Genomic DNA, 15,080 nt, shown 5'->3' on the forward strand with positions numbered 1-15,080 from the left:
AGCTTCTGCCAGACCACTAGTAGGCACTGTATATTTTTCCCCTCCATTGAGTCACAATCCTGGCTGCCAAGGGAGAACTTCTGGGAAAGGTATGAGACGAATGCTGTGAACATTCTAAGAACCCTCTAAACCAAAGAGAGCCAGCTCCCTGGCTTTGCTCCAGACAAGGTCAGAGAGAAAGCTGACTGCTGTCATACTTGAAGCTTCTCAATTTGTTTGCCCACATACAGTCCTACACAGTAGATAAGCAAGAAGCATGTACTTATGGAGAGGGTCCTGTATGATACTATGGACCATCGTTCATCCTTGGCTCTAGACTGACTTCCCCAAGAAAACACAACATGCTTAGAAACAACTTCATAAGGGGTTTGAGTTTAGATATTCATTCTGTTTGCACTGCAAACAGTCTTTACTTCCACTGATTTCTTCTATTTGGGGCAGACTAGATGTTTCCCTGGGTTGCAGGATAAGGTAACAATGTTATGGGGAGGGTGGCAATCCAGAGCTGGGTGGGGGTCTCTTCTAGAGGAAAGTGTCTGTAAAAAGGGACTGGACAAATAAAGTTGGAGAGGAAAGGGAATAAGAAGGAGGAGATGATGAGAATGAGAGAGAAAGACAGAGGGTTAGGGAATGAGTCAGGGAAGAAGACCAAAGAGAAGATCAACCTTGACATTCTTGGCAGGTGGGGAAAGAAGGGCGGAGTCTGCAAAGCTAGGTAATCCCACTAAGATGGGGGCTGACTGAGTGGGACAGCCAGGCAGAGCCTTGTAAACAAGGCTAAAGGGCAGCCCAGGGAGCAGAGACAATGCTGTAAGACAAACCATTAATTCTCATTAAACTTAATTATTGTGATTTAACATTTATTGCATGCCCATCAATGTGGGCACTTCAGTGCATGAATGCCATTTACTACTAAGCCTGGATATCATTAAAAAAAAAAAATAGTCAAGTCTAATTAGACCTTCTCCCTGGACAGTTCTTAAAGATACTGGGATTAAAAACATTTATCTTTTACATACCAACCACACACTTGGCAAATTGAATTATCCAGACTTTTCCAGACCTTCATAAAACACAAACAAAACCATCATTCTGCCAAGAACTACTGCACATGTCAGACCTTTGGGGTCGCTAGGGCCAGTGTGGCAACACGTTCTGGTGCTTCTGTGAGATACTGACCCATGTCTACTCCACAAAATCGTCACCCCAACTGCATGATTCAGTGAGGTGGAAATAGTCATCCAGACAGAGAAATGGAGAAAAGTCACCAAGGCAGGCAGGCATCGTATGATTTGTCAAAATATGAGTACCTACCCCTCGTATTTACCCCAAAAAGTACTCTCAATGAGTTTAGCAATCTGCCCCCAGAGCAGCAGACGTGACCTGCCCAGACAACCAAATATTTACTCTGTGCCTCAGTAGCACTGGAGCCAGTTACTTTTTAACTGATGTGGCTGAAAAGCAGGTTTGAGTGTAATGAAGACACAATCCATGCCCTCCAAATGAAACAGAATATTCATTCCATTGCCCACAATCTCTATAGAGTAACCTTTCTGAGAATTGTAAGCAATGCCAGACTGGCCACTCCCATTCCATCCAGCCCCCTTTCCCCTGCTCAGCAGCAAACACCCTCCCAAACAAATCCCAGCTCTGCCGAGTCACCTGAGGATTTGAAAAGGGTGGTAAAGCTGAACTCGCTGCCACTCCCTGTCATTTGTTCCATCACCCTGTTGGACACTACATCCTCTGCTATAATGTCCGCCATAACCTTATAAGGCAAATGTAACTCTTCCAGTTATAGAGCCTGGGGAGCCGAGGCTTGGAGGGTAACCGCAGACAGTGGCAGAGCGAGCTTGCAAGCTGCCCTCACCCTGAGTTCAAGCTATCTAACTTCAGAGCCCAATCGGGACTGTGCTCAATGAACCAAAAGACCAGCCTTGGTGGCAGCTCACCGCCTTCAGACCATAGAGAGGAGGCACAGTGCGGCGGCCACAGTTGCCGGCTCTGCTGCACACAGACTAGCTCCAGTCCTCATTTGCCACGTGCTAGCTGTGTGATGCTGGGCAAGCTACCTGACTTCTCTAGGCCCTGCCTTCTTAAAAGCCATGATAATAGTGCCAGCCTCACTGGGTAACTGTGAGGGTTAACTGAGGTAACGTAAAGTGACTGAAGTCATGCTGGTACATAGTGAATACCTGAAAAAGGTTAGCCTTGAATGTTTTTAAGGAAGTGGGCTATTGAAATTCCAGGCAAGAAAGTCTAAATAAGGGCCTGCCCAGGGCTGTGGTGCTAAAAGGAGCCCAAGTAACCTAGTCATGGAGGTCAAGACACAGTCTAAGCTGAGTCCTGAAGGACAGGAAAGAGTCAGGCAGGCAAAAGGATGAGAGAAAGGGTGTCCAAGCGGGGTAAGAAGCACTGGCAATGGGTTTAAATGTAGCAACCAAGTCAAGTTCTCTTGTCCCCAAGCACAAAGAATCCACTCCTGTGTGGAACATTCCAGGGATCCCAGGTGGGTGTGGAACACCTCACGTCTGAAGCCAGACATTCCTGTGAGAACTCTATACCCTCAGCCAAGACTCAGAGTCCCTAGAAGAGGTCCACCTTCACCCTGTGATCAGCCCTGACACCTCAGTGCAAGGAAGGCTGCTATAGGCAGGCTGTGCTGGGGCAGGAACAGAGGGGGGACACCTGAGAGATGAAGGAGGGGCACAACCAGTTGAGGACAGACTCTGAGGACCACACTTGAGGAAATGGTTGCCGTAAGCAGCTAGTGGTAAAGAAAACTGCCTGCCAGTGCAGGAAACATGAGACCTTCAATTCCTGGGTCAGGAAGATCCCCTGGAGGAAGGCATGGCACCCACTCCCATATTCCTGCCTGGAGAATCCCATGGACAGAAGAGCCTGGTGAGCTACAGCCCGTGGGGTTGCACAGAGTCAGACACGACCAAGCACGCACACACAAACAGCATCAAGGTCCTCACTTAAAGCCTGTCTCCTTCCCGGCTGGCATGGGACCATCTACACTTCCTCCCCCGCCCACTCCCATAGACAGAGCTTCTGCAGGAAGATCTTAAAGCAGTGGTCCCACCTATGACTCAGTGAGAGGCCGAACTAAACACTGACTTCTGACTCACAGATTTTCAGCTTCCCTGGGACTTTCAGAAAGTCCGTCTACATCAGGCCCACATTCCTGATGGGCACCCATCCAGAGGGAGCTGCGTCAAGGTCAAGATTTCAGTGAAATGGACACGTGCTCTTCAATTTGCCTTGACCCCAGCAGCCTGCTTCACTCACTCACGTACCTGCACCTGTGTGTTCCCCTCCAGACTATGTTCCACTTCATCTCAGAAGCATCTTAAACCCCTTCTACATAGAGCTGGGTCCCCAGATATCAGCTGATCCAGGCACACAGGTCTCAGGAGCATAATGGTCCCTGCCAGGGCCCTACAGGATGCTGTTCAGTAGTTTTGGGGTGGGGACTAGGCATATGTGTTTTCAACAAGCTCCCCAGGTGATTCAGAGGTACATAACAAATGAGAGAAAGTTCACCTTTCTTAAATGGTATAGCAGTGCTGACATTTGGCTCTGAAATTCAGCAGGAATATGGTCACACTGGTTGTCAATATATTGAAAGCGTCCTGTACTGATAGGTGAATAGTAGATTCTCTGAGCTCCCCAGGGCTCTCCCCACTCTCACACCCTGGCTCTTTCTCCAGGTCCTCCCCATCGCTGTCCTGTCCAAAAGCTAAGGCCAGCTGCAGTTGAGACCCGCAGCAATGAAACCCTTCTTCATTCTGATTAGCTAATACCTATGACATACTGGGGTTCCCTGGTGGCTCAGACAGTAAAGACTGCCTGCAGTGCAGGAGACCTGGGTTTTACCCCTGGTTGGGAAGATCCCCTGGAGAAGGGAATGGCTACCCACTCCAGTATTCTTGCCTGGGACATCCCACGGACAGAGGAGCCTAGGGTCACAAAAAGTCAGACACGACTGAGCAACTAACACTTTCACTATGTCATAATGATTCTGAAATGTCTGGACTGTTACCCTGTTGTACAGAGTAAGGCCCAGAGAGGTCACTCAGAAGTTGAGAGCACTACTATCAAGCCCAACATTCTTCCTGGCCCCCATCCTGGCCACTGTTCAGCCCTTAACATTTACCTTTGTAGGCCCTCAGCTGAAGCAAGGAGCTGACTTGGAGGACAGGTGTTTCCATGCCTGTTTACCTGTCTTTTTCAGCTAAGAGTTTCCTAGGTGTAAATGATAAACTTCAGTGTCCCAGCTCCTCTGGTCTCATACAGGCAGGTAAGGAAGCATGTACTTGACTTCAACAAGATGAACAGGCCCCCATCTTGATCCTCTCACTGCCTCTTCACACAGGCCGGCCCCACAGAGTCCGACTCCCTTCCCGGGGAGCAAGCAGCTGAAACAGGCAGGATAACAAGGGCCTCGCCAGCTGGGAGCACGTGCTTAACAAGCTGGGCCCTCCCGGGGCAGCAGCTGCTGCCACTGAGGCTTCTCTCGCTTATGTCTTGAGAGTGAAGGCCCCAGTTCCCCCTCAGGTTGAGTGAAGGGAATGTTAGCACTTGCAGAAACCTCTTAGGTGACCATGAAAGACAGTCACTCAACAGGCAGGACCAAGTTGGGGAATTAACTCCAGAGAGCCTTACAGCAGGTTGGCGTCATTGAGCGTAAAGCTCACAAGGACGTTTTGCCTGAAATAGAACAATGTTAAATGATGATCAAGCCATCTGCTGTTTGCCAAGCTGTAGTATCGTGTCCTAGACCAGAGTAGAAACACAATGTTCCCAGGAAGCCCTTCCGCTGATCGACCTACACTTTGACAAATGGAAGGCAGCAGAGGTGGGATCAAAGATGATGGGATGGAGGACATGGAGGAGCATTGCAGATTCACCCATCGATCCATCCAACAGCAGTTAATTCACCACGCACCCTGGCCCAGGCTCTATGAGAGGCAACGAGGATAGAGTAAACAGGATAGATAAAATACAGATGGCCCCCACAGAATGGTGTTTCTTACTACTTCTTTTCTGAATCTGGGCTCCTGTCTGCTTTTCTCCCCTTTTATAATTAAATGTCCTATGCTGGTAAGTCGCTTCAGTCATGTCCGACTCTGTGCGACCCCATAGACGGCAGCCCACCAGGCTCCCCCGTCCCTGGGATTCTCCAGGCAAGAACACTGGAGTGGGTTGCCATTGCCTCCTCCAATGCATGAAAGTGAAAAGTGAAAGTGAAGTCGCTCAGTTTGCTCAGTCATGTCCGACTCTTAGCGACCCCATGGACTGTGGCCTACCAGGCTCCTCCGTCCATGGGATTTTCTAGGCAAGAGTACTGCCAGCGCCTTCTCCGAAATGTCCTATAGACATAATTATATAGGATCATGAAACCAGTAATCATATATCTACCACCTAGCTTTTTAAAAAATAATTGAAACTTGCTGTGTGCTTCTCCCAGTTTCATTCCTTCCTTCCCCACCTCCCACTTCCCTCACAACCTCTATCCTGAATCCCATGTTTATCATTCCCATGTTTATATCCCACTCATGTACCATATGGAACTTTCAGCACAGCTCATAGAGGTACTCAGTAAACACTAGTCAAAGAAGATATTGCAACCTGAGGCCATACACACCCAGCCTGAATATTTAAACTCCCATCTGGTTACTGTCATTGGGACTCAAACGCTTTGATTTATTCCTGGGATTTGAGATTCTGATGCACTGGCATGTCTGGTTTTGAGGCATTCGAGTTTAAAGGGGTTTTTACAAGAATTCTTCCTAGTACAGCTGCTTTAGGAGACCCTGTTGCTCCTGAATAAGGAAAATATGGGCTGTGACTGTGCCTACATTCCTTGAATATAGGGTTTTCAACACAGCTCTCCTCTGCACCTTGCCTGGAGCCTCTGGGTAGCCAACTGCAGAAACCAGAGTAGCTTCTCAGATTCTGAAACTAAAACACATCTTGCTGCTGCTGCCAAATCCTTCCAAGAACTTCATGAAATGCTCAGAGAAAAATTATCTTTGTCCACAGACTACAGATCAAGAAACTGAGACTCAGGATGTTTCAGCAACTTGACTAAGGTCACATAATGAGTTTGAAATGGAAGGGAGACTACTAACTCTCATCCAGTGATAATTGTTACCATTTACTGAGCACCTGCTGTGTACCAAGCACTGTACATGTGGCATGCCATTCAATCCTACCCAACCCTATGATGGCAGGTACTGCTGTTATTCCATTTTAGAGAGTAGAATTATGGCCCAGAGGTCAAACGATCTGTCCAAGGTAACAAGGACTAGAACCCAGAACTCTTAAATCCAAACCTTAATCTAAAGTCACCATGTCCCAAGCATCCCTGGTGGCTCAGTGGTAAAGAATCTGCCTGCCAATGCAGGAGACACAAGTTCAATCCCTGACTCAGAAAGATCCATTAAAAAAAAAAAAAAAAAGAAGTCATCATGTCCCTCTTCTTCAGTGGCAACTGTAAACACACAACATGTTGAAGTTGGAGAGGATGCAAAATGTGTGTGTTCTGCAGAAACCACAGGGATGAAGATGGAGATGGGAGTGGGGGGATGGTTTAACTCGGGGTGAAGCCCTCCCAGAGAATTAGTCTATGGGTCTTACCAACCAAGAAGTAGGGGTGGGAAAGAAGGTGACTGAGAATATTCTGTACAGAGATATCTGAGAAGCACATCTACCCCTGTTGCAAGGGCGGCCAGGCACAGCCAACTTGAAAAAGAACCAAAGCTTGCAATGTGGTTCTGGATCATTGACATCAGAACATGATGATCATTCTGTGGTCTCTAGGTCTCTCCCTCTTCACAAGTCTATTTCTGGTTTTGCCTGTCCTCACTCTAAATAATATACAGTTCAGAAGAAGGGGGTTATGATTTCCAAAATGACCCCCACTTTCATCTTCTCTGTGGGAACAAGAGGGCTCAGAGAGCTGACATCTTCCAGTGTTCCATGCTGATATTTATCCAAAGTTCAAAGGCAATTGCTTTGGGGGAGTAAATACACACCCACAGATGCAAGCTAATTATGCAAATAGGGTCACTGCTGGATGGACAAGAGCTGCAGTCTGGTAAAGACTAAATCGATGCCAGCCAAGACCCGGAGAGAAAGGCAAAACACATTTGCAAAGGCCACTCTGTGTATCCTTGGTTAATGCTGTTAGAAACCATGCTAGTGTGACCGACTGACTTGATGAAGGCCATCTGCAATGTCAGAGTTTGACTGCTGTAGCCCACACATGTCCTAGAGGCCAGAGCCATCCTAACACCTTTCCCATGAAAACAAGGACTCCTCCCTGGACCATCCAAGTGGATTGTGAGAACTATTTGCAGTCAGGAGACTCACAAATTAGCAAAAGCAAGCTTGAATCAAAACATAAGGAGGCAGCAAAAACACCTGAAGGACCAAAGAAGAATTCAAATAAATATCACCTTCAAAGGATCATACCTAGATTCCCACCCCATTCTTGCCTGGTCATTGGGAGATGTTTTTCTTCTCTGTCTAGAAGAGACCCAAAGGACCACACTCCCTGAGGAAGACATGGTAGTCACTACTCAAGAGTGATGGCAACAGCTTCCATGACAAAGGACAGAGCGGTCAAACAGAGGGGATCATACTATATGGAAGGGAAGGCTTCTTTTAGATATCAGAACCACATTTCCAAATACTCCATCCTGCATGTTCTATTTATAAACTGAATTCTTTTTTAAGCTTACATTCAATTTAGATGTTGGCATATTTGATAGCTTGGACCTTCTTCATGGAAACCTCCAGTAAAGAACTAAATTTTAAAACATCAGTCAACAGGGATTTGGGGGTAACTATTCTAGCTGTGTTCCCAACCCACTGGAACTTAACAAGATATGGAGAAACAACAAAACATAATAGCTAGAGTGGTGGGTTTTGGAATCAGATTATCTGGGGTTTGGCCCCAGCTTGTCACTTACTAGTTATGTTTCCTTTGGCAAATGACTAAAGCAACTTGGAAAAGTTACACCACCTCCCTAAACCTGCTTTTTCATCTATAAAATGGGAATCAGAATCTCCACCTCATAGGATTCTCAGAAGGATTAAACAAGATCCTGCATGTACAGCCCCGACTGTGGTATGCAGTACATCAAACTATTCAATAAACAGTAGCTATTACCCATACATACATAGAGGCACAATTCAGAAATGGAGTATAAGAAAGAGCTAGTCTCGATCAAACACACAGATGTGCGAGAAAGGAGTGATAAAGAAGTGGGGTTTTTGGTTTGTTTTTATTTTTTTAATATGAACCATTTTTTATTTTTATTGCTTCCCTGGTGGCTCAGACAGTAGTCTGCCTGCAATCAGGGAGACCAGGATTTGATCCCTGGGTTGGAAAGCTCCCGTGAAGAAGGAAATGGCAATCCACTCCAGTATTCTTGCCTGGAAAATCCCATGGACAGAGGAACCTGGCAGGCTACAGTCCATAGGGTCGCAAAGAGTCAGACACAACTGAGCAAAATCATATATTTACTACAATATTGCTTCTGTTCTGTGTTTTCAGTTTTTTGCCAACAAGGCATATGGGATCTTAGCTACCCAACCAGGAATCGAACCCACACCCCCTGCATTGGAAGGCAAAATCTTAACCACTGGACCAGCAGGGAAGTCCTAGAAGGAATGTTTTAGTTGTCAGGAGAGCTCCACTGAGCAGAAAGAGATTCTGAAAGACGGTAGCATGGAAAATGGCTATTACATAGAGAGGAAACCACCTGGGTTTTAGAATCATATGTCCCTGGGCTCAGATCCTGGCCCTACCACTTTGTGGTTGTCTAATCTTGAACCAAGTTAACTAACCTCTCTGGGACTTTCTTTACTCATCTGAAGTGTGAAAACAATAATCAGCACTTCACAAAGTCATTGGGAAGATGAAGTAAGACATAGGCCAGGTGCTGGTGTGCAAAAGGGACCCTAGCAGTGAATTTTGCAGTTATGACAAAGACGTGATGCAAGATCAGGAGAAATGCTAGAATAAGAAAAGATCCTTCTAGCTGCCATTCATTACACGTGCACTAAATGCGAGGCATTGGTCTAATCCCTTAGGGCAGGGGTCCCCAACCTCTAATGCCTGATGATCTGAGGTGGAGCTGATGTAATAATAGTGGAAATAAAAGTGAAAGTCACTCAGTCATGTCCGACTCTTTGTGACCCCATGGACTCTATAGTCCATGGCATTCTCCAGGCCAGAATACTGGAGTGGGTAGCCAGTTCCCTTCTTCAGGGGATCTTCCCAACTCAGGGATTGAACTCAGGTCTCCCACACTGCAGATGGACTCTTTCCAAGCTGAGCCACCAGGAAACCCAAATAATAACGGAAATGAAGTGCACAATAGATGTAATGCACTTGACTCATCCCAAAATGATCCCCCTGCACCTAAATCGTGGAAAAATTGTCTTCCACGAAACTGGTCCCTGCTATCAAAAAAGGCTGGGGGCCACTGCCTTAGAGGCTTGTTACAGGGAGGTTACAAACATAGTGAAGCAGGTGACCTGGATTCAAATCCAGACTCTGCGTCTCTTCCCTGTATTACCACGGAAAAGTCATTTAATCTTCCCAACCTCTGGTCCCCTTGTTTGTAAAATGCAGGTTCTAATTGTGCTTTCTTTGATGGTTTGGTGGGGATTAAATGAGATAAGGGGCGTGAAGTCACTAGCACAATGCCCAGCTCATAGAAAACACTCTGTGACGTTAGCTGTCATGACTATTTACACATGCCTTTTCACACTTAACCTTCACAACAATCCCATGAGTTGGGTGTTATTGTCCCCTATTGTAGATCAGATCTGAGGCTCTGAGGATCAATCACTTGTCTAAGGTCACATAAAGGAAGCAGTGGGGCTGGCTCTGCAAGACTAGAAAATCTCAGCGTCTTTGTTCTTTTCACTTTTCAGATCAGCTGGTGAATGGTGCCAGGGTTGAGGCAATATGACAGTTATTTTTAAAAGCATCTCATGCCATAACCCTCATCAGTCCTTTGTCTTCTGGTTGTCCCTACACCTTACCTCCCATCTGTTGAAGGTCTGAGGTTTAAGGTTGTGTATGACCCTGAATGCAGCTAGTGAGCACCTTGGTGTGGCCCCTCTGGGGACTTGCAGCCTCACAAGGTTGACAAGGTTTATGAAATGTCCATTCTGATTTGCAAACAGGTCTGACACAGACATGCTTCCAGCTGGCTGGTGATTTCAATAACAACCCCTCCTCCTCAGTGCCAATTAACAGAAATTAAATGTCCCTGGCACACTTTGTAATTCAGGAAATGTATGTGCTGATTAGTTAAACCCCTGCTGGACATGCCATTATGACCAAGGGGCTCCAGGCCAACATCCCAGCTCTCACTCCATCTCCATTTAAAGTCACAGAATGTTTTCTTCCTGGGTAGAAATCAATGTCACCTCATTCACTTATTCATTCATCTTCATTCAACAAATATTGAGCATCTACTGTGTGTGAGGTTTTGTTCCATACAGTTCACAACAGTGAACAAAGCAAAGCAAGTAATGGTCCTGCCTCCATGAAGGGCAATAAATGGAAAATGATTAAACACACAGGATTATTTCTATATGACAGATGCTATGAAGGAAACAAGCTGGTGGGACAGACAATGACTGGAAGGTATGAGTGACATTAGGTAGAGTGGACAACAAAGGTTTCTCCAAGGAGGCCAGCTTTGAACCGAGATTCGAAGACTGAAAACTCAGACATGCACAGTGACGAGATGAACAGGAACAAGCTCAAGGTGTCAAGAAAATACATTCATTTATCAAACATTTTTGGTCATCAATCAATTATGTGTTGAATGAACAACTGGAGAATAAATGAATCCTCCCTTTTCCTGCCAAGAAGGATCTTCACAGGAAGAATGAACTTAAAGGAGATGCCACTAACTTAGAGGCAATTTGCTTCCCTTTTCTTCGGCCCCATTTCATCCCTCAAACAAGGGGCTTGGATCAGGTATTAGCATTCCAGGACTGCAGGATCATAAAAACTCACCTTCCAAAGGGACTGGCCCTCGCAGCTCTTTAAAGCCACGACTCTGCAGCATGCAAAAAGCAATCTCATTTTTCTAAGTGGTCAAATGGTTGTTTGGAATTATGTAGACAAGGCATAAAATGTCATCTCCTTTGTTATCATTAGGATACGTTTATTGAATTCCCATGCCCACGTACTCATTCCGAGAATACTTATTATCAGTTGCCAGCCTCCCTTTCCCCTTCCCTCCCTTCCTCCTTCCCCCTCCCCACCCCCAGCTCCTTCACCCTCTTCCGCTCTCCTCTCTCTGGGATAGCAATGAACAGCCCAGGCTATAGAATCAGAACACCCATTGTACCTCAAATGTGACTCACTATGTCACTCTGGGTAAGTCATTTCACCTCTCTGAGTCCCAGTTTTCTCATCTATATAGTGAGAAGAATAATAGAGGCCATCTCATGACTATCATATAAAGTATAATAAATACTGAGCTATTGTTATCCTCATTTTGTTGATTAGGATATAAGATTTTAATAACTCTATTTAGGTTTTTAAGGCAAAAGAAACTCCAGTAATGAGTGTGATCATGAGCCAGTTTAATGGTCTGTATCCACCTGTATGGTTTTCCGTTCTTTGAGATAATCAAGAAGCAGGATTTTAATACATAACCTTGAAGAGGTCGCTTAATTTATAGCAATGCTTTTGAGCCAATAATGAGAGACAGACCCGCTGCCTTGTGCCAGACACTCTTTTATGTGCTTTACTTATATTGACTGATATTTTTAAATTTTCATCTTTTGTTTATTTTAATGGGAAGATAATTACTTTACAATGTTGTGTTGGTTGCTGCTGTACAACAGTGTGAATCAACTGCGTGTATACATATGTCCCCTCTTTCTTGAGCCTCCCACCTCCCTATCCCAGCCCTCTAGGACATCAGAGAGCACAGAGCTGAGCTCCCATCAGCTATCTGTTTTACACACAGTAGTGTATATGTCAATCCTACTCTCTCATTTCATCCCACCTTCTTTCCCCACTGTGTCCACAAGTCCATTCTCCACATCTGCATTTCTATTTCTACCCTGGAAATAGGTTCATCAGCACCATTTTTCTAGAACAAGACAAGGGTGCCCACTCTCACCACTCTTACTCAGCATAGTTCTGGAAGTCTTAGCCATGGCAATGAGAGAAGAAAAAGATATATTGACTGATTTTAAAATCTCACCATAACCAGACAAAGTAAACACTATCACTGTGCCCATTTTACAGATAAGGAAACTAAGACCTAGAGAGATTAAATAGTTCCCATGGGGTCACACAGCTGGGACTTGGTGGAGCTTGGGAATAAATCCAGGCAATTGGACTCTAGTGTTCACTGGAAGCTACTTGCCACCTCATTTAAGATGAGACACCAAAGTTTTCCTGCAGACATCAGGGTTTTCTACTTCAGGTAGACCTGTCCCCTGATCACTTAATAAACAAAGAATCATCACCTGCCTAATCCTAAAGCCCCTGGCCTGTAGATACAGGACTGATATGAGCTGCTACCCAGTATAGCACAATGCCAGCCACAGGTAAATTCACACCTCCTGCCACTGATGGGATTTTGAGGTGTCTATTAAGATGTCAGTGGATCCTAGAGTTGAAGTTCTTTCTATATCACTTAGCACAACCTGGAAGGTCAGATTCATGTGGCAGTCAGCCCTTGACTGGCAGTTATTTCCTATCACTAGCCTGTCCCTGTGCTGACTCTTAGAAATGCTACATCACAATAAAGGTACTTAAAGAGCTAACAAACCGCTACTACTCCCTTGAGATCAAGAAGCAGTCGACGCAAATCACCTTGCCTGCAGTCTCAGAGGGATATGCCCCCAGGTGCTGATGTCAGGCCTGATGTGCAGACCAAAGCCGTCATTTCTGGGCCCACTGTGATAGCTATGGGTTGACCCATTTCCAAAGGCAGGTGCCCAGCTTCAGAGCCAGTACCCACTTAGGCAAAGATAAAAGAAGCAGGATATGACTAACACAGGCACTTTCCCTTTTAAGGACTAAAAGTTGTGAAGTTACTTGGTGATCCAATGGTTAAAACTCTGTGCTTCCAATGAAGGGGGCATGAGTTTGACCCCTGGTCAGAGAACTAAGATCCCGCTTGCTGTATGGCATGGCCAAAAAAGATAATAATAAAAAATTTTAAATAATAAATAAAAGTTGTGAACAGCAGGCTGAAACTCCTGCCCACGTTTGGGAGTGGACAATGGAGACAGCGTTAACTCCAGATCCTGTGTAACTGATTATCTTGATGGGAGGCAGACTCTGTATTTATGCCTGCTTCTCCCTCTGAATAAGAAGCAGTCCCATTTAGCCCCTCATGGCTCTTACCTGCTGTTATGGTGAGTGAAGCACATCAACAAAGGAGTAAGTCCTGCAATTCACTGGCAGGCCCTGAGAGGGTATAAAAGCTCAGTGGTTAGCCCAGATGTGGCTGCCTGCTTGAAAGCTCAGCCTCCTTCAGTACACTCTGTCTCTGTAACAACAAATCATAGTTTGGCCTTTCGAGAGTTGGGAGTTCGAGTCAGACTCCCCAGATTGCTGTTTCCCGTAAACTTTGCTTGCAAGATCCAACTGTCCCATGTCACCCTGAAAAGAATGAGGCTGTGATCATCACTAAAGTTTCCCCAAGGAGAAAACTGGCCTGTTAAATCAGCAGGAGTCCTTGGATAGAAAAGAAATCAGGCTCCAAAGGAAAGACATTGGACAGGAGATGGAAAATTCCCTCTCCTACTTATGTCCTGTTCTACTAGGTTTTCATGGAACTGACTTGTGGACAAATCCTGAGCCTGGGTCTTTTAGAAAACAAGTCTTTCTCAATGTTCTGGGACCACTTTCCCATTACCCTCTTAGTTTTCTCCTGTGCCCCTTCAGCATAGTCGGTTGGGACTTCATTTGCGTTGAGAAGGGCCAAGAGCCAAGCACTGGCAGCAAAGTCGTAGAGAGCAGCCAGCTCCTGTGATGCCCATCCAAACCGCCTGCCCTCACCTGGACAAGGGAAAGCCGGAAGTGTTGGCTGCACTTCCTCCTGAATGTGCTCAGGAAGAGAAGAGGCCCCAAGGGACACACAGGGAGGGGAGGACATTGGCTACATGTGTGGGGGTAATAGGGATGCAGGTTGAGTTTGGAAATCAAAATACAATATTTCAGGCTTTGGAGAAATTCTGAGGCCTTGTGAATTTTAAGTTATTTGAAATAATTTCAGATATCTATAAGTGTTGCTAAAAATGTACAAGGGATTCCTGTATACCCTTCATTACTAGGTTCCCTAGATATTAACATTTTCCTATGTATGTTTTGACCCTCTCTCTTTTAAATATGTATATACATATATACTAATTAAATGTCAAATTAAAATTTAATATAAATTATATATATAATCTTTCCTAACCATTTGAGAGCAAGCTAAAAATGTTCATTGTCCCCTAAAATATTTCAGTGTATATTTTCTAAAAACAGGGATGTTACCTAACCACAATATTATTCCAAAATCAAGAAATTAACATTGATATGGCACTATTAACTAATCTACAGCTCTTATCCAATTGTCCTATTCCTTTACGGAGAAGAAAGGTTTTAATGTCCTGTCTAGGATCCTATCCAGGACCACACATTTGTCTCTTTAGTTTCTTTTCATCTGGAACAGTTCCTTGAGTCATTGTCTGCTATGATCCTGGCATTTCAAAGAACATAGGCCATTTATTTTACAGAATGTCTCTCAATTAGGGTTTGCCTGGTATTTCTTCATCAATAGATTCAGATTGTTCATTTTTGGCAGTAATGGATAATAATCCTTACAAGTAATCAAATAGGAATCCTTGAGTCTATACTATGAGAGAGAAGGAGAAACTCTTCCTGACAGTAGAGTCCAGCTACAAAATATAGAAGGAATGATGGAATTTTATTAAAATCACCATTTGGTAACCACTACAGTAGCCACTGGCTTGGGCAAGAGTCACCCATGGATATTAAAAGTAGTAGGTAAAAGCCTGAA

Source organism: Budorcas taxicolor, chromosome 7 (genome assembly GCF_023091745.1).
Source record: "Budorcas taxicolor isolate Tak-1 chromosome 7, Takin1.1, whole genome shotgun sequence".
NCBI classification, from domain to species: Eukaryota; Metazoa; Chordata; class Mammalia; order Artiodactyla; family Bovidae; genus Budorcas; species Budorcas taxicolor.